The 21,419-nt window shown below is 35.8% G+C and overlaps 1 protein-coding gene across 9 annotated transcripts in view; it reads right to left on the bottom strand.

The window, feature by feature from the left end:
- The window catches only part of NUMB (NUMB endocytic adaptor protein), a 188,481-nt gene that overhangs the window by 99,202 nt on the left and 67,860 nt on the right, over positions 1–21,419 (bottom strand). For 7 of the 9 annotated variants that reach the window (XM_013057483.1, XM_045072677.1, XM_045072705.1 and 4 more), the window contains exon 3: positions 4,589–4,673. The exons of 1 other annotated variant lie outside the window; for it this stretch is intronic. The gene's annotated coding sequence lies outside the window, so the exon portion shown is untranslated. Of the gene's footprint in view, positions 1–4,588; positions 4,674–13,243; positions 13,313–21,419 lie in introns of all 9 variants that reach the window. One more of the 9 variants, XM_045072678.1, reaches the window with a different exon arrangement.

Below are 21,419 nucleotides of genomic sequence, written 5' to 3'. Positions count from 1 at the left end.
CTCACCAAGTTAAGCTTTAATTTTTATAATCTCTTCAGAGAGAACAGAAACCAAAGAATGAGACCCACCCCAAATGGAAAATCTAACAAGAGACCCTTTCTCCATAAAGCTGGGACCACCCCTCCCCACCCAAAAGTTTCATACTCAGGAAAAGAGTGAATAGGGAAAGTAAACCCAGTCCACTCCTTCATTAACAAAGGACAAGGAAACTGGTCTTCCTGATGTAGAAGACAACAAAGGATTCCTAAGAGGCTGTAATGAAAAGAGGAACCACACACATATTTGCAATCCAAAGTCACCCCATTAGGGTGGTCCAAAACTTCAAAGGATAAATTCAGTCACCAAATTGCAGTAAGTACCTTGAGGTATTTGGGGGTAAAAACTAAAGGTACATCCTCTTGAAGCAATGTGTTTCCTTCTTGGACCTCAAAGAAGAACCACTAATATTTTTTCCAGGGAAAATAAGCAATTCACAGTAAAAGTCTCACACAGGATAAATAAAAAGAAATCTATACCTAGGCACAGCATATGAAACTTCAGAAAAACCAAAAAATAAAAGAGTTCAAAAACAGCAAGTTTTGTAAAAACAAAACAAAACAAAACTAAAGACACATTCACTTAAGTTAACAATTATTAGGGAGCTGATTTATCAATAGCAACAATGGAAACCAAGAGAAAGTGGAATTATCTCTTACAATAACTACAAAAATACGGCCAGCCCAAAATTTTATACCTCATGGAATATCAAAAAAAGTGATAAAGAAAAAAAAAAAAAAGACATAGATTTCAGACAAAATAGCTGAGAGTTTACTACAGAAAATCTCAAAATCTCAAAAGTGTCTGATAAGAGAATTCTAAAGAAAAAAAAATCTCCAAAAAGAAAGAAGTGATCCAGATGGAAAAATCTGAAATCCCCGGAGGAATCAAGAGCACACAAAGTTGAAACTGAATCAAATTCAGAGGCTCATTGTCACCATTTTCCATCTTGTAGACTGAAGAGTAGAAAAGTCAGATGACAACAAGAGGAAAGGAAGACTTAAAGGGAAAAGAAAGAATGAATGTCCTGGTAGCACTATAAGCTCCTGGGTCCAGCTAGTCTCAAAGCCTACTGAAATCCTGTCCTTGGAAAATATGAGATATCCTAATGTTAGATTCTGCTTTTCACTTAAGAAGTGTGTAAAGGAGGGGCCCCTGAGTGGCTCAGTGGGTTAAAGCCTCTGCCTTCAGCTCAGGTCATGATCTCAGGGTCCTGGGATCAAGCCCCACATTGGGCTTTCTGCTCGGCGGGGAGCCTGCTTCTCTCTCTCTCTCTCTCTCTCTCTCTCTCTCTGCCTACTTGTGATCTCTGTTTGTCAAATACATAAATTAATAATCTTAAAAAAAAAAAGAAGTGTGTAAAGGAGAAAAGCGAAAAATTAATGAAAAAGAAAACACATAACAGAGAAAATCAGAGTCAAGCACTGGTTTTTGATAAAGCTAAGAAAATATATAGGGGTGCCTGGGTGGCTCAGTGGGTTAAGGCCTCTGCCTTCGGCTCAGGTCATGATCCCAGGGTCCTGGGATCAAGCCCCACGTCGGGCTCCCTGCTGAGCAGAGAGCATCATTGGTGAGTTAAGCATCTACCTGAAAGAATCAGAAAAAGAAAAGAGAAAACTCCAAGAAATCTGAATAAAATTCCACTTCCAATAACATTTTGGGCTAGATTATTTACCCAATTCTTTACTGAAAACAGTTAAAAGTGATGGATAAAATTTTATTTCAAAAAGCACTGAAGCCTGCTTCCTCCTCTCTCTCTGCCTGTCTCTCTGCCTACTTGTGATCTCTCTCTGTCAAATAAATAAATAAAATCTTAAAAAAAAAAAGAAAATATATAAACCCTCTAATAAGATTGATGAAGGAAAACAGAAGTCACAAAAAATATTAGGAATAAAAAGGAGAGAAATACTAAGCAGAAATTTAAATGATAAGCATGAACAACTTTATGCCAAATATAGACAAAAATGGTGGATTCCTAAAAAAGAAAACTTTTTTTCTAAAAACTGCCCTAACTAGAAACAGAAATTTTAAGTAAAAACTATTTAGAAAACTGAATACATACCTCCTCAAAAACCACTAAGCCCACACACTCCAAAATACTAAGCCCAGACAGTTGAACAGAAGTTCAACCAAACTTATATAAACCCTTAGAGGAGGGAGGGGACAGAACGGAATAGTTTCCAACTCATTCTTTGAGGTGGTATAATCTGAATACCAAAATCAAACAAAGATAACATAAGAAATAAAATTATGGGCCAATATCATCCATGAACTTAGATACAAAAATCCTAAATGAAATACTAATAAACTAAATCTACTTGTATATGAAAAAACACCATCATATTAAGTTGGGTTCATTCCTGCAATGCAATGGTAATTCAACAATAGAAAAACCTATAAATGTCATTCACCACCTTAACAGAATAAGGAAGAACAACCATATGATCTTCTCACAAGTTTAGAAAAAGTGTCTGATAAAATTTATTACTTGTTCTTCACAAACAAAAGACGTCTTAGCCAACTAGCAACAGAAATGTCTTTAACCCACAGAGTATCTATCAAAAATCTACACCAAACACTATTCTTATTAGTGAAACATAAGAAGCACTTGCTTCTAAAAATTAACTGCAATGTAAGAATGCCCACTATTAACACCTGTATTAAATATTGTACTGGAAGTCCTAATTAGCACAGTAAGGCAAAAAAAAGAGGGAGGGAGAGAGGGAGAGAGAGAGAGAATATGTAACTACTAGAAAGAAAGACACAATCTTCACGCAAAGTATTTTAATAAAATAATTTGATAAGACAACTGAATATAGATCTGTATTATATACCAAAAAAGCTTACATCAGCAAATAGAAATGGAAAGGAAAAATATACTATTTGTAATAGTAACAAGAAATAAGGTATCTAATAATTCAAAGCGACATGAGAGAGATTTACCAAAAAAAAGAAATACTTTACTGAGAGATATTTTTAAATATTTAAATAACTAGAAAGTCATACCATGTTCAAGGATAGGAAGACTCAGTATCATGAAATAAAGAGAATTAAATGCATGTGTACATTTAAAGTTACAAAGATCTTTTTTAAAAAAAGTTACAGAGATCTTAGGCTCATGTACAAGGCAAGTCCCGTTTTATTTATTTATTTATTTATTAGGCATTTTATTATTTACTTGAGAGAGAGACACAGAGTGAGCACAAGCAGGGAAAGGGGCAGAGGGAGAGGGACAAATGGGCTCCCTGCTCATAGGGCTCAATCCCAGGACCCCGAGATCATGACCTGAGCCGAAGTCAGATGCTTAAAAGTGACTGAGCCACCCAGGTGCCCTGTAAGGCAAGTCCCATTTTAAAATTATAGCTTTGGAGTATTTACATAACTTGACTCAAATTACTACCATTTATGGGTATTTTTACAATTGGTATGAACTTCTTAGTCACTAATCACAGATATTTTAACTAAATTGTAGTAACAGTGGATATGGCACTTCAGAATTCTTATTGTCGGAATAAAGAAATATGAGTAAAGAGCATATGATCAGTACACTGCTGAGTTCTAGCTGAATGTGCTGTGGCCCCCTTGGTTCAAAGAACAATCAATGTGCACATTCAACACAATATAAGTTCTGATAACTATTCATGCAAGTGATGAAATGTTCCTAACATTTTACATAACACGTAAGGTTTTGGTTCTTGGCAATTATATGTGAACAGTGCTGAAGTATCTCCTTAAAAGCCACCTAAAAATGTAAACATTTATTCTGAATATAAGTTGCATCTACAAGAGGAAAACAGACAAAACACATTCATAATACAATGATCATACAGGGCTCAAAAGGTAACTACATGGACCTATTCATATTCCCTATACATAAAATACACTTCTACGAGTAAGGTCCATAAGCAGTTACCCAGTTTGCTCTACCATAGATCTGAAATTGATCAAATGTATGATTTTCCTTAGGTTTAACTTATTCAAATTTAATTTTGGTTTATGTGAATTTTGGGCTATCTTATATTGCTGCTTAAACTTTCCTTATTCAACTTTATAACAGAATTAGAAGTAATGATCATCTGTTTTACTAACTGCTAGGAGATGATAATACCAGTAGCTAACATTTATTGAATGCTTACTGCATGCCAGGCATTGTTATAAAGGCTCTTGTACATATTAAATAATATAATCTTCACAACAACTTTACCAGATGGATCATACTGCTTATGCCATTTTACAGTAGGAAAACTGAGGTACAGAAAAAGTTAAGTTACTTTCCCAATGTCACACAAGTAAGTGGAAAAGCTTAGGGATTCACACCCAGGAGTCTGTCTCCAGAGCCCAGACCCTCAATTACTAGGTTACACCTCTTTTCACAATATTTAAAAGATACATTAAATTATCATTGACAAATACTCACCATTAAAAAAATTATCAGTAACAGTTAAACAACAGTTAAGAAATATTAATAGCAGTACAACTTATCATAGGTTGATACTTAACAGGTATTTCAAAGTTTCATGGCTACAGTTAAGAGTTTTGAAGTTGGACAGACCTGGCTCTGAATCTTGGCTGTGCCCTTTACAAGCTGTGTGACTTTGGACAAGTTTCGTAACTTCACCAAGCCTCAGTTTCCTCATCTGTAAAATGAGAATAATAAACATCTCACAAAATTGTTGTTAGTAACATAATTACTGCTACATCACACTGACAGAGTAATTCCAAACACAGCACAGGTATATAAAATACAAAGTGGAGGTCCTCAATTTCCCCCAGAAAACAGGACTTTATTCTAATGATATAAGAAAGAGGACCACTACAAGTCACTGTAGAAACTGTAAAATCCACACATTAATGTAGAATCACAATCTCCTCTAATTCATAACAAATAATTCCCCTAGATTCAAGTCAAATGCCTAAGAGGTAAAATACTGAATCTTTGAAATATAAAATGCTGTATACACACAAAGAAAGAGACAAACAGAACAGACATCATTGTTTGCTGACAACTCCCACAAATTCCATTCCACACATATCCTTTCTAACACTGGTAGTAAGTACACAAGGGGCCCAAAACATGAAGAGTTGTGTCAACAAGGAGTGATGCCTAGCAGTGGTAGAAAGGAATTTTTATAAGGAAAAAAAAAAAAATGAGAGAAAGCAGGGTAGAACTATTGTTACCACCAAGGAATGACTACTCCATTTTAACTAGCATTTCACTGGTCAAACAGCTTAAATTGTTACTGTCACTGGCTTTAGAATCTCAATTAAATAATTTTATAATTAATAAACACATTTCTATCAAAATCTGCATTTACCAATAAATTATCTATAACATTATCTATTTGTTATATGGTTAGGTGTTTATTTAAAGGGGCTTTTTTATAATACAATATAAAAACCTTTTTATCTTTTTATTTTTCATTATTTGCAATCTTGTTTGTTGCCATATTATTTACAATAGCCAAGATACAGAAGCAAGCTAAGTGTCCATCAACAGACAAATGGATAAGAAAGAGGTGGGATGTGTTTTTGTGTGTGTCTGTGTGTCTACATATGTAAACAGAATACTATTCAGCCATAAAAAAGGATGAGATTGTGCCATTTGAGACAACATGGATGGACTTAGAGGGTATTATACTAAGTGAAATAAGTCAGACTGAGAAAAAAATGCTATGTGATTTTACTTATGTGTAATCTAAAAATAAGTGAATAAACAAACAAAAACAGAATCAGATCTATAAATACAGAGAACAAAGTGATGGTTGCCAGAGAGGAGGAAGGTAGGGAGTTAAGCAAAATGGGTGAAGGGGAGTGGGAAATACAGGCTTTTGGATATTGAATGAATAAATCATGGGACTAAAAGGCACAGCATAAGGAATAGAGTCAATGGTAATATTACAGTGTTGTATGGTGACAGATGGTAGCTACACTTGTGAGCATAGCATAATGTGCTATACTGCACACCTAAAACTAATATAACATTGTGCAGTACCTATACCCAAATTTTTTTAAATCCCCAAAAGTATGAAAAAATACCTTTAAATAACCTTTATTTCAGGAATTTCTAGAACAAAGAAAAACTATAAGCAATGTATTTGAATATACCTCATTATTTTTAGAACCCTGATAAAAACTTTTTTTTAAAGGAATGATAGGAATATTTTACATAGACCCTATAGAATAATTTTGTTAGCAGCTCACTGATACTAATATCAAGGTGAGTTTTTATGAATGTCACCAATCTATTAAGAATTATACTAAGTATTAAAATAACTTATTACATAAAATTAAAATGAGTGTGTGTGTCATTGTAGCTCAGAGATTTAATAAAGAACTTCCATTCCCTAAAATATTCCCTTGTAAAAAAATAATTGCAAAAATGCCAAAAGACACATGTAAAGATTCTCATCATCACTAACCTCAAGAAATTCAAATCAAAATCACAATGAGAGATCACCTCACACCAGGGATCAGATGGCTAAAATCAACAACACAAGGTACAGCAGGTGTTGGGTGAGGATGTGGAGAAAAAGGAACCCTTGTGCACTGTTGATGGAACTGCAAACTGGTGTAGCCACTGTGTAAAACAGTTACACAGGTTCCTCAAAAAGTTAAAAAAAGAACTACTCTATAATCCAGCAATTGCACTACTGGGTATTTACCCAAAGAACACAAAAACACCAATTCAAAGAAATAAAGACACTCTTATGTTTAGAGCTGCATTATTTACAATAGCCAAGAAATGGAAGCAGCCCAAGTGCCCATTGACTGATGAACAAAGAAAGATGTGGTACATATATATACAGTGGACTATTACTCAGCCATAAAAAAAAAAGAAATCTTGCCATTTGCAACAACACGGATAGAGCTAGACAGTATAATGCTAAGTAAAATATAAGTCAGTCAGAGAAAGACAAATACTATATGATTCTACTCATATGTGGAATTTAAGAAACAAATGAGCAAAGTGGTAAAAGAAAAGACACACACACACACAAATAAGACTTCTTGTGATTACCACCAAGTGATGTATGGAACTGTTGAATCACTAAATTGTACATATCAAACTAACATTACATTGTGTGTTAACTAACTGGAATTTAAATAAAAACTTTCAAAATATAAACAAAAAAATTATAAAAAATGGTCTTCAAATTTTCTTTTTTAATTTATTTATTTGACAGAGAGAGAGAGACATGGCAAGAGATGAAACACAAGCAGGGGAGCAACAGAGGGAGAGGGGAAAACAGACTTCCCGCTGAGCAGGGAGCCCTGTTGTTGGGCTCAATCCCAGGACCCTGGAATCATGACCTGAGCTGAAGGCAGATGCTTAACAACTGAACCACCAAGGCACCCCTGGGTCTTCAAATTTTCTTAATAAATTTATTAAAGTGTTTGTCTGGAACATGCCAGTCTGATTTTTTAAAAGATTTTATTTATTTATTTGACAGAGACACAGCGAGAGAGGGAATACAAGCAGGGGGAGTGGGAGAGGGAAAAAGCAGACTTCCCAATGAGCAGGCAGCCCAAAGTGGGGCTCAATCCTAGGACCCTGGGATCATGACCTGAGCCAAAAGTAGACACTTAACAAGACTGAGCTACCCAGGTACCCCTGGCAATCTGATTTTTACAAAGCATGGTTTTTAAAGAAAACTTATTAGTTATACAGGAAATATTTAGGAAGTCCTTTAAAAACCTTCTGTACACATGTCAAAGGAAATGAATACAGGACAGTGAGGTGCTCAATGAAGTTACTTGGTCATGACAGAACTCCAAACAAAAATTCAGGTCCTTCTGCTCTGTATCTTAACAGTTCGTAGTTTCTTGACTTAATCAGCATTTCCTTCACTACTTTACTTTTATAAGTGATGAGAATAATTTTTGTACTTTTTAAAAATTCTATAAATAACTAGGAGTGCCTGGGTGGCTCAGTCGTTAAGCGTCTGCTGCCGGCTCAGGTCATGATCTCAGAATCCTGGGAGCAAGCCCCACTTCGGGCTCCCTGTTCAGTGGGTAATCTGCTTTTCCCTCTTCCACTCCCCACTGCTTGCATTCCCTCTCTCCCTCTGTCAAATAAAATCTTTTTTAAAAAATTCTATAAATAACTAGTAAAATCAAGTTGTTCAAAGATGACTATAACTTGGGAATTTTTAGGTGACTTTTTATCTTTATATAACTTCCAAATACTATCAATTATTTACATTTTACCCCATGTCCTTTGCCATTCTCTCTCTCACACCTTCTTCCCTGAACCATGTCTGAGTTGCAGACATTGTACCATTTTAGCACTCCATGTTTCCATGTATCTTTCTAGCAAGACAGATAAATAACCACAGTAGAGCTAACCAAATCAGTATTGTATCAATGTTAAAATTTCTGTTACATAACGAGAGTCCATATTCAAATGCCACTGACTGATTTTATGTCCTTTAAAGCTGTTGATTTCCCCAGTCCAGAATCTAATTCAGGATCATGCATTGCATTTAGCGGTAATGTCTCCTTAAGAATCCTATCATAAGGGACGCCTGGGTGGTTCAGTGGGTTAAAGCCTCTGCCTTTGGCTCAGGTTATGATTCCAGGGTTCTGGGATCAATCGGGATCTCTGCTCAGAGGGGAGCCTGCTTGCTCTTCTCTCTCTCTCTGACTGCCTCTCTGCCTACTTGTTATCTCTGTCAAATAAATAAATAAAATCTTAAAAAAAAAAAAAAACGAATCCTATCATAAGGAACAGTTCTTCAGTCTATGCCTTTTAAGACTAAGATTTTTAAAGAACACAGATCAACTATTTTGTAGAGCATCCTTCAACTTACGTTTGATGATCTCTCATTTTTAAATTCAAGTTACGCATTTTTTACAGGAATGTCACAAAGTAACATAGTCCTTCGCACACCTAACTAAAGCTACAAGAGGTTAGTGTGCTCTATTATTAGTGATGCTAACTTTGATTAATTGGTTAAAGGTATCCCGACAAATTTTTCCACTGTAAAGTTACTGTTTTCTCTTTGTAATAAGGTACTATTTTGTAAATTATCGAGGCTATGTAAATATCATACTCCTCATCAAACTTCCACCCAATAGTTTGGTACCTGCAAATTATTCTTGTGTGAAAGTATTATTTAAATCATTCTGAAGTGGTCATTTTCTAATTCCAAGAGTTCTACATTTATTTGCAATTTTAAGGAAGAACTTTCCCTTCTCCCCCATTAAGTTATTTACTCAATCTTAGAATAGATAGAAAAAAGTAAAGAAAGAAAGAACATAGTTTTTAAATTGTCAATTTATACCATCACAAAAAACCTGCCTACAAACTAGGGTTATTTGTTTATAGTTCTTTTTATCTTGAGTCTGAAAATATATAGTATGCCCCAAAGTTACCTGGGTTATCTTCAGTGTGGTTGCATTATTCATTTGAAACACAGGTTCATTTGTTTACTGTTTAGATTTTAGATTTTATCTTCATCTTTATTGTATTTTCCACTTTTAAGTATCTACAACATCAGCATGATAATGTTCTCTGATGTTCTAAACTGATGGTATATACACTGCTACCAGCCATTCTCTCTCAACCAGAGCTTGTAATAATAGAGCTCCATAGTTTGGGAAGTATATTTCCCATAAAAATGAGCCCTTCTGTGGTCAGCTCCAGGTATCCATCATCACCCATTATTGTTTCTAGATATTGAAAGAAAGATAAAATAAAGTGGGTGAACCCTACTCCAGCAATCTTACACAGATCATTACCTGTAAAATAGTTTTCAATCTGTGATACTTACAGAAATTCCACAGAGTGGAAGAGGACAGAAGCCAATGGACAGAACTCTAAATCCCTGTCCTGGCTTCACTTAGAGCTGCTGTGCTTGTACTGAGATTTTGCTCATTCAGCTCACTTAGCAAATATTTACTGAGTATCTATGCTGTCCCAGGCAATGCTCTAGGTGCTTCAGTGAAAAAAGCTTTTGTGGGACTTTAATTCTAATAAGTAAATTATATCATTAGTTAAAAGGTAAAAGTTACGGGAAAAATTTCAGTAAGATAAAGGCATTAAATATCAGGAAGGGGGAAAAGAACATAGTTCCCACTATTAGAGTGTTCAGTTTAGGTCTGAGAAAGGAAACCTTTCTTTTATATAAATAATTCTTTAAGTCTGAAAGTCACTAGAAGAGAAGAAGAGCAGCCCAATTTTCCACTCAGCGGTAACCCTTTGTCTACAGGTCAGGGACAGGCCATCAGAAAGACATGAAACTTTTCCCCTCCTTCTTTCTCAGGGCCTTATGCCAAAATCCAGGAATGTTTTGGTTGGTTTCCTCAATCCAGCTCCTCTACTTTGTAAATAACTGAATGACAGTTACATTTACATTTACTATGTAAATAACTATGACAAACTCAGAAATATTAAATTTTAATTTTTCTTTAAACTAATTTGCTGGGAAATGGTATAGGAAGTATCAAGGCTGGTAACCACTCTTTTAGACCCTTAAACTATATTAACTTTTTTCCTATCCAAATCACACTATCACTCCTGAGTTTACAATCCAAAAAAGACTAAGAAACTAATCTTTCTCAGTTGTGCTAAGTCATATCACGCACATCATAAACAACTGAATCTAAGTCTAAGTGCAGAACTGTATAATAGTCACAGGTAACATTTAATCAGCCCTTACTAAATGCCAGCTATTGTTTTATGAGACTTAACATGTCTAACTTATTTTACACTTCATAACAACCCTATGTGATAAGTTAACACCATTACCCTCATTTTATAGATGAAGAATCTAAGACATGGACAGGGTAAATAATTGGCTCAAGGTTATACAGTGTACAAGTGGGAAAGCTGGGATTATAACTCAGATAGTTTGTGACATTACCTGTGCAAATTAAATTGATTCTCAAAATATCTTTATATAATGTGCTTTAAATTCTACATCATAGATTTAGCCAGTTTGGCCCATAGAGGAAAAAAATTGTTTTTCAATTCTGTCATCCAACATATACACTATTTTTCAAAGCTTTAACTGAATATTTGATCGGCATGTTATGAGGGAGCCAATTATTAATAGAAATGTGATGAAAAATATTAGCAAACTGAACCCGACAATGTATAAAATAAAATTATACACCACAACCAAGTAGGATTTATCTCAGGTATGCAAAGCTGATTCAACATTCAAAAATCACTTAATGTAATTATCACATTAACAAGTTAAAAAAGAAAAACCACATGATCATATCAATAGATACAGAAAAAGCATCTGACATATCCAAATTCATCCATGATAAAAACTCTCCAGCAGATTAGGAATACAGGGGAATTTCTCAATCCACAAAAACCTACAGCTAACAGTGTACTGAATGGTGAGAACCTGTAAGACCTCCTGGTTAGATCAAGAACGTGGCAAAGATGTCTCCGCTTACCACTCCTTTTTAACATTATATTGGAAGCCCAGGCTAATGAAAAAAGACAAGAGAAGGAAATAAAATGTATACATACTAAGGAAGGAAGAAATAAAACTGTCCTTGTTCACAGATGACATGATCATATAAGCAGAAAATCCAAAAGAATTTAAAAAAAAAAAAAAGAACTTATGGAACTAATAAGCAATTACAGCAAAGCTGCAGCATACAAGGTTAATACACAAAACTCAATCAATCTCCTATAAACCAGCAATGAACAAGTGGAATTTGAAATGTAAAACAACAAATTTATATGAATACCTTAAAAAATTAAATACTTAGATATAATTTAGGGCAACTTAACAAAATATGTTATATATATATATGTATTTATATATATATATATGTGTATATATATATATATATGGAAAACTATAAAACTCTGATGAACAAAATTAAAGATAAACTAAATTAATGTAAAAATATTCCATGTTCATGGATGGGAAGATTGTCAATATATCGATTCTTCCTTACCTGAGGTATCAATTCAATACAATTCCAATCAAAATCCCAGCAAATTATTTTGTGGATATGATAAACAAAGCCCATGTCAACTATACTCAAATAAAAATATTTAAAAGTAAAGAAAATAAAATTTAAAGCCCACATAAATACAGTTAACTGATCTATCATATAAAACAGAAAGGTGATACAATGGTGAAAATACAGTCTCCTTTAACAAATGGTACTAGAGGGGCGCCTGGGTGGCTCAGTGGGTTAAAGCCTCTGCCTTCGGCTCAGGTCATGATCCCAGGGTTCTGGGATCGAGCCCTGCATCGGGCTCTCTGCTCAGCAGGGAGTCTGCTTCCTCCTCTCTCTCTCTCTGCCTGCCTCTCTGCCTACTTGTGATCTCTGTCAAATAAATTTAAAAAATCTTTAAAAAAACAAATGGTACTAGAAAAAAAAGATTTAGAAATAGACTTTATACCCTTCTCCAAAAATTAACGCAAAATGGATCACCTAACTATAAAATGCAAAACTATTAAATTACTAGAAAAAACAGGAAGAAACCTAGATAACTTAGGGTATAATAATGACTTTTTAAATTCAAGACCAAAGTGATGATCTGTGAAAGAAATAACTGAGGAGCCGGACTTCCTTAAAATTAAAAACTGCTCAGCATAAGGCACTGTCAAGAGAATGAGAACACAAGCCACAGAATGGAAGAAAATATTTGCAAAAGACACATCTGATAAAGGTCTATTATCCAAATATACAAAGAACTCTTAACACTTAGGAATAAGAAAACAACTTGATTTAAAAGTGGGTAAAAGAGGGGCGCCTGGGTGGCTCAGTGGGTTAAGCCGCTGCCTTCGGCTCAGGTCATGATCTCGGGGTCCTGGGATCGAGCCCCGCATCGGGCTCTCTGCTCAGCGGGGAGCCTGCTTCCTCCTCTCTCTCTGCCTGCCTCTCTGCCTACTTGTGATCTCTCTCTGTCAAATAAGTAAATAAAATCTTTAAAAAAAAAAAAAAGTGGGTAAAAGACTTGACAGATATCTCAACAAAGACATACACGTGGCAAATCAAGATATAAAAAGATGTTCAACATCATGTCATTCAGGAACCACAAATCACAATAAGATACTACTACACACCTATTATTAGAATGCCCAAAATCCAGAACACTGACACCACCAAATTCTGGCAAGAATGTGGATCAACAGTAACTTTCACTTTTTCTTGATGGGAATGCAAAATGGTACCACCACTCTGAAAGACAGTTGGGCAGTTCCTTAAAAACTAAACATACTCTTACCATATGATCCAGCAATCTTCTTCCTTGGTATTTATCCAAAGGAGCTGAATACTTGCATCCACAGAAAACCTGCACATGGTTATTTGTATCAGCTTAATTTATAACTGCCAAAACTTGAAAGCAACCAAGAAGTTCTTCAGTAGGTAAACGAATAAACTGTGATATATCTAGAGAATGGAATAATATTCAGCACTAAAAAGAAAAGAGCTACCAAACCAAGAAAAGACACATGGAAAACTTTAAGAGAAAAGGCTACATATTGTATGATTTCCACTCTATGGCATTCTAGAAAAAGCAAAACTTTGGAGACAGTAAAAAGATGCCAGTGGTTGGTTGCCAAAGGCTAGAGGGTTTTGAAAGACATACAGACAGAACACAGATTTTAGGACATTGAAACTATTCTGTATAATAATGTTATGTTAGCTAGAGGTCATCATATATTTGTCAAAACTCACAGCATATGTAACACAAAGAGTGAACCCTAACAAAAACTGTGGACTTTGGGTGTTAATAATATGTCACCATAAGTTCATTGACTGTAACAAATGTACCACTCCAGTGGCCTATGTTAATAGTCAGGGAGGTTGTGCATATGTGGGGGCAGAGGAAATATGTACTCTGTACTTTCTGCTTAATTTTGCTGTAATGTAGAAATGCTCTTAAAAGTAGTTTTAAAAAAAGTGATCAGATCCAAAGAAGTACTTATAATAGGCCAAAAAAACCTCTCCAGGATCAAGTAGGTAATAGAATCATATGTTTGCCCTTTATACATTGCATATTACCCTGTTATTAACTCACCTACCTGAAGTATCAAACAACCCACATTTCTAAATCTTACCCAAAAAATGTCTCAAAAGACCTACTGCCTACCAGACAAAATGGCACCCATGTCAGGTGCCAAGCTCAGTGTGGCTTCTGCTTAAGACTCTCTCTCCCTCTGCCACCCATACCCCCTGCTCTTTCTAAAATAAATACATACATACATACATACATACATACATACATACATAAATGTTTTTTTTAAAACCATTGTGATTTGAACCAGAAAACATGTGTTCATTTATTCAAAAAATTACATATGGAGAAGCAATTATAAGACAGATACTCTTCTAGACTATGGAGATAAGACCGAGAATGCACTGAAGTCTCTACCCTCCTGTTGGTGTATTTTGTTTGGGGAGGCTGAAAAAATAATAAAGAAACAAATATATAATATGTTGTATATGAAGAAAATTGGGGTAACAGGAAGGAAAGTGATGGGGTAGGTGAAAAAGAGGACACATTCTTTTAAGTAAAGAGGTAATTCCCTCTTTACTATTTAGGTCATATTTGAGCAGACAGATCTGTATTAGGTAGTGACAGGGAAAACCCAAGTAGACATGTGGAAGAAAGCACTCTGGGTCAAAGGAATACCAAGCACACAAGTCCTGAGGCAGAACTATACCTACTGTGTCAGAGGAATAGAAAGTCAATGATGAAGCTATAGCTTCCTAAGTAAAGGGAGAATAAGAAAAGAGGTCAGAAAGGAAGCCAACTGCTTCATATGGTTTCACAAGATATTATGAGGAAAGAAATCAGGAGTGTGGTTGTTTGGCTTGATAAAATGTAAACATTTAGGGGCACCTGGGTGGCTCAGTTGTTAAGTGTCTGCCTTCCACTGTGGTCATGATCCCAGGGTCCTGGGATGGAGCCCTGCATTGGGCTCGCAGCTCAGTGGGGAGCCTGTTTCTCCCTTAGCCTCTCCCTCTGGCTTGTATTCCCTCTCTCACCATCTCTCTCCCTGTCAAATAAATAAATAAATAAAAATAAAATGTGAGCATTAATGAATAAAATAGCAATATATCAAATTTACTTTTGAAAACAGCTAGCTCCAAGTCTACCATACATTACATTCATCTTTAAATAGTCCTAATATTCAAGTCTGGAAGTAGTAACTCCACTGCTTTTTTAGTTCTTATATCATTTACTGCTCTTTACATATTATAACTATTGATGTATGTCATGTCCTATAGAATTTAGGCAACTTGAAAGCTGAATTCATGGTTTATAGTTGTTTAATAGTAAAAAGAGCCACCATTTGTTGAGCAAATTTATCAGTTAGCTCATTTAATCCTTCTATTATCACTTCCATATTAATATTTAGCACATGAGAAAATTCGGGTTCAGAAATATTAAATAACTGATGCAAAATTATATAGCTAATTAGTAGGGTAACACTTTAGATCAGGCTCTAGAGCCAATGTTCCATGTTGTCTTTTTTTTTTTTATTTTTTTTATTTATTTGACAGAGAGAGATCACAAGTAGGCAGAGAGGCAGGCAGAGAGAGGAGAGGAGGTAGCAGGCTCTCTGCTGAGCAGAGAGCCCGATGCGGGACTCGATCCCAGGACCCTGAGATCATGACCTGAGCCGAAGGCAGCGGCCTAACCCACTGAGCCACCCAGGCGCCCCCATGTTGTCTTTAATCAACATCAGTATCTCATTTAGAACCTTGTTTGCAAAAGACACCTAATATATTTGTACTGCATAAATAACTAAAATAAGTAATTCTGTCTAGGGACAGAGGATGAATTAGAGTCAAACAAGTAATCATGTCAGAATAGAAAAAAATGGGGGGGGGGTGCCTGGGTGGCTCAGTGGGTTAAGCCTCTGCCTTCAGCTCAGGTCATGATCTCAGGGTCTGGGATAGAGTCCCGCATCGGGCTCTCTGCTTGGCAGGGAGTCTGCTTCCTCCTCTCTCTCTCTCTCTCTCTCTCTCTGCCTGCCTCTCTGCCTGCTTGGGTCTCTCTCTGTCAAATAAATAAATAAAATCTTAAAAAAAAAAAAAAAGAAAGAAAGAAAGAAAAAAATGGGGAAAAACATTAAAAAAATACTTAACAAGGCTTATAAAGAGCTCAGTATAATTTTGTGCTTGCCTATCAGTCCAAGTACACTTGCCTTCTTCAATACCTTAAACCCACTATGCCCTTTTTCATCTTAAAGTCTCTTTAATCCATAGTTTAAACATCTTACTTTTCCCTAAGTTAATTCTACTCATCCTTCACAGCTCTGCTCAAATATCATTCCTCCAGGTAACTGTCCTTGACCACCACCTCCCTCACCTGAACTAAATCTCTAGAATAAGTAGGTTAACAACCCGTACTTCTCTTTTACGGTTTAACACAATATAAATAAAGGTATAGTTAATAGCTCTCTTCCCTGCAAGAATAGAAGCTACATGAGGGCAGGGTCCTCAACTGTCAAATTCATTGTTCCAGTTCATGCCCTCCTGTCAAGTTCAAGTTCATGCCCTCTTTTGCAATGATCAATATATGTTTAAAATTGTTTATAATATTGCTTTATTATAAGTTATTATTTAATACATTATTTAATAATAGACATTCATTACAAATTATTTTACAGTGAATTGTATCTGACCAATTCTCCTGGCAAGAAAAACTACAAAAATGGGATTTAAAAACAAAAAATAAAAACACAGAAAGCAGGCAGGATGTTAGAAGCCAAAACACCAAAGAAAAAGGAGATGCAGAGTTAAGCCCGCCATTCTCCATTACTTTTTCCTTTTCAACTAGCTGCTTACTAGACCTGTTGGCAGTCTCACAGGGTTGCAAAGACAGAAATTAGAGCTCAGGGCTTATCAAGACAGCAGGATTTGAGGGGTTGAAATTCCACAGAAAAGGCAACCACAGAAAAATGAGGCTGGACATTCTGTACTGCATTTGCCCCTAGGGTATTTATTGAATCCTAACCTGTGCGGGGAGCAAGAGGCCAAAAAAAGGAAAAGAAGCCTATTTTAAACCAAAAAAAGGTAAGCAGAACTTTGGGTAGCTCACAGTGTTGGGGAAAAAAATTATACTTCAGAGCCTGCCAAGAAGGACAAGCTCTGGCAAATACCCCAGGATTCCATTTGATTCCTCCGAAGGACAAAACTCTCAGAGTAAGGGGAAACTGGACTTAAAGCAGCCCTTAGGAAGTCTAAAACAAAGCCTCAAGTCATCTCAAGCCTGTACTGAATCAAGGTCATTTGCTCCTACTTTTTTAACTACTACTACAAGAAAATTAAATCCTCTCTAGAGAACAGTATCATTATCAAGACCCTCTATCATGTTTAATATACACTGTCTGATATTCATTTTAAAAATTATCAGGAATGCCAGGAGAAGGACCAAATGACTGAGTGCCAAGAGAAAAAGCAGACATTAAGAAAAGACCAAAAGGGGATCCAGATAGTTTAATTATCAGGCACAGACTTTAAAATAACTGTGATTAGGGGCACCTGGGTGGCTCAGTTGGTTAAGCATCTGCCTTCAGCTTGGGTCATGATCTCCACATCAAGCCCCCTGCTCATCAGGGAGTCTTTTGTCCTCTCCCTTTGGCATCCCCCCATCAGCTCTCTCTCTCAAATAAACGGATAAAAGCATTAAAAAATAAATAAATAAAAGTGATTAAAATGTCTGAGAAAATAGATGACAAGATGAGAATTTCACCAGACAACAGAAACCTATAAAAACAAAAAATAATTGAAATTTTAGAACTAAAAAAATATGTAAATATAAAATTAATAGAAAAACAGATGCTTGTAACAGCAGATTAGTCACTAAACTAGAAAACCGTCAGTAGGGGTGCCTGGTGGCTCAGTTGGTTAAGGATCTGCCTTTGGCTCAGGTCATGATCCTAGGGTCCTGCGATCAGGCCCCATGTTAGGTTCTCTGTTCTATGGGAAGTCTGCTTCTCCCCCTGCCTGCCGTTCCTCCTGCTTGTGCACACTTGCTCTCTGTCTCTCTTTCTATCTGTGTCAAATAAATAAAATGTTAAAAAAGAAAAACCTTAATAGAAAACAGTCAACAGAAAATACCCACATGAAGGACAAAAACAAAAACAAAAAGATGAAAAATAGAGAAAAGCACACTAGAGACACATAGGATGCAGAGAAGATATAACATACAGCTCTCCTAAATCCCAGCAGAAGTGAGTGAAAAAGTGGGATAGAAACAATATTTTACTTTTTTAAAATTATTTTTATTAATATATAATGTATTACTTGCCCCAGGGATACAGATCTATGAATCATCAGGCTTACACATTTCACAGCACTCACCACAGCACATACCTTCCCCAATGTCCATAACCCAACCACCCTCTCCCTACCCCGACCCCCAGCAACCCTCAGTTTCTTTTGTGAGATTAAGAGTCTTTTATGGTTTGTCTCCATCCCGATCCCATTTTGTTTCATTTTTTCCTTTCAGAAAAAATATTTTAAATATATTCCAAACCTAATGAAAGATAGCAAGCAACAGATTCAAAAGGGTCTATGGAATTCAAGGAACTTAAACACAAAGAAAATCACCTAGAAGAATTATTTAAAACTAATGAAAACCAAAGATACCGCTTCTCTAATAACAACAACAACAAAGGAATCAGAAGACAACAGGATATACTAATTGACAGACTGATTGATTGATTTTATTTATTTTTTCAGTGTTCCAAGATTCATTGTTTATGTACAAATGTGATATATTTAAAATGCTGTAAGAAAATAACTGCCAAGCTGAAATTCTATGCCCAATAAAAATATCCTTCAGAAAGCTTCCAAATTCATTCTATGAAGCCAACATTACTCTGATACCAAAACCAGATAAAGGCACTACAAAAAAAAGAAAACTACAGGCCAATGTCTCTCATGAACACAGACCCAATATACCTCAACAAAGTATTAGCAAATCTAACAACACATGAAAAAAATCCAACCAAATCCAACAATACATGAAAAAAAAAATCATTCACCATGATCAAGTGGGATTTATTCCTGAGATTCAAGAGTGCTTCAATATCTACAAATCAATCAAGATGATACTTCACATCAACAAAAGAAAGGGTAAAAAAAAAAAAAAGATCATTTCAATAGATGCAGAAAAAGCATTTGACAAAGCACAACATCCATTCATGACAAAAACCCTCAATAAAGCAGGTTTAGAGGGAACACATCTCAGTATATAAGAGGCCATATATGCTAAAACTCAGATCTGGCATCATACTCTGTGGTGAAAAACTGAGAGCTTTTCCCTTAAGATCAGGAACAAGACAAGGATGTCCACTCTCACCACTTTTATTCAACATAGTACTGGAATTCCCAGCCATAACAATGAGCCAAGAAGAAATAAAAGGCATCCACCTTGGTAAGGAAGAAGTAAAACTTTCACTCTTTGCAGATGACATGATTCTATGTCTAGAAAACCATAAAGATTCCACCAAAAAACTACTAGAAGTGATAAACGAATTCGGTAAGAAAATGGGATACAAAATCAATATACAGAAGTCCTTTGCATATCTATGCGCTAATAATGAAGCAGAAGAAAGAGAGAATAAGAAAACAGTCCCATTTAGAATTATACCAAAAATAATAAAATACCTAGAAATAAGTTAACCAAGGAGGTGAAAGATCAGTACTCTGAAAACTTTTAATACACTGATGAAAGAAACTGAAGATGACACAATCCAATGGAAAGATAGTCCATGCTCATGCATTAGAAGAACAAATATTGTTAAAATGGCCATATTACCTGGGGTATCTGGCTGGCTAACTCAGTAGAGCATGCAATTCTTGATCTCAGGGTTCTGAGTTGGAGCTCCACTGTTGGGTGTAGAGATTACATAAAAATAAAATTTTAAAGAAAAATGGCCATACTACTCAAAGCAACCTACAGATTTGATGCAATCCCTATCAAAATACCAACAGAATTTTTCACAGAACTAGAACAAATAATCCTAAAGTTTGTATGGAACCACAAAAGACCCAGAACAGCCAAAGCAGTCTTGAAGAGGAAGAACAAAACTGGAGGAATCACAATTCTGGACTTCAAGTTGTATTAAAAAGCTGTGGTAATCAAAACAGTATGGTATTGGCACAAAAGAAGACACACATATCAACACAACAGAACAGAAAACCCAGAAATAAATTCACAATTATATGATCAAATAATCTTTGACAAAGCAGGAACATGCAAAGCGAAGGACAGTCTCTTCAACAAATGGCAGTGGGAAAACTTGACAGCCACAAGCAAAAGAATGAAACTTGACCACTTTTTCACACCATACACAAAAATAAACTCAAAATGGATTAAGGACCTAATGTGACACCTGAAACCATAAAAATCCTAGAAGAGAGCACAGGCAGCAATTTCTCTGAAATTGGATATAGCAACATTTTTTTATATGTCTCCTGAGCCAAGGGAAACAAAGGCAAACATAAACTATTGGGGTGTGCTTGGGTGCTTCAGTCAGTTAAGCACCTGCCTCCCACTCAGGTCATGATCCCAGGGTCCTGGAATGGAGCCCTGTGTCAGGCTCCCTGCTTAGCAGGGAGTCTGCTTCTCCCTCTGCCCTGCCCCCTGCTCATGCTCACTTTCTCTCTCTCAAATAAAGTCTTTTCAAAATGTTTTAAAAATTTTGGGGGACTACATCAAAATAAAAACTTCTACACAGCAAAAGAAATATTCAACAAAACTAAAAGACAACTTCCCAAATCAGAGAAGATATTTGGAAATGACATATCTGATGAAGGATTAGTATCCAAAATATATAAAGAATATACAACTCAACACCCAAAAAGCAAATAATCCAATTTCAAATTGTGCAGAAGTCATGAAGAGACATTTCTCCAAAGACACACAGATGGCCAACAAACACAGGAAAGTGTTCTTAACATCACCCATCATCAGGTTATAATGCTAAGTGAGGTAAGTCAGTCAGAGAATAACAAATACCATATGATTTCACTCATATTTGGAATTTAAGAAACAACAGAAACCAACAAAGAAGAGACAGACAAACAACAAAACAGATTCTTAACTACAGAGAAACAAATGGATGGTTATCAGAAGGGAGGATGGGTAAAATACATGAAGGGGATTAAGAGTACTCTTACTGCGGGGGCACTTGGGTGGCTAAGTGGGTTAAGCCTCTGCCTTTGGTTTGGGTCATGATCTCAGGGTCCTAGGATCGAGCCCCACATTGGGCTCTCTGCTCAGCGGGGAGCCTGCATCCCCACCTCCTGCCTGCCTCTCTGCCTCCTTGTGATCTCTCTCTGTCAAATAAATAAATAAAATCTTTAAAAAAAAAAAAAAAAGAGTACTCTTACTGTGATAAGCACTAAGTAAGGTATAGACTGTTGAATCACTA

This window comes from Mustela putorius, unplaced genomic scaffold (genome assembly GCF_011764305.1).
Source record: "Mustela putorius furo isolate JIRA1106 unplaced genomic scaffold, ASM1176430v1.1 tig00000129_pilon_pilon_pilon, whole genome shotgun sequence".
Lineage (NCBI taxonomy): Eukaryota > Metazoa > Chordata > Mammalia > Carnivora > Mustelidae > Mustela > Mustela putorius.
Note: the sequence above shows the minus strand (reverse complement) of the source record. Positions and strands in the feature narration are given on the sequence as shown.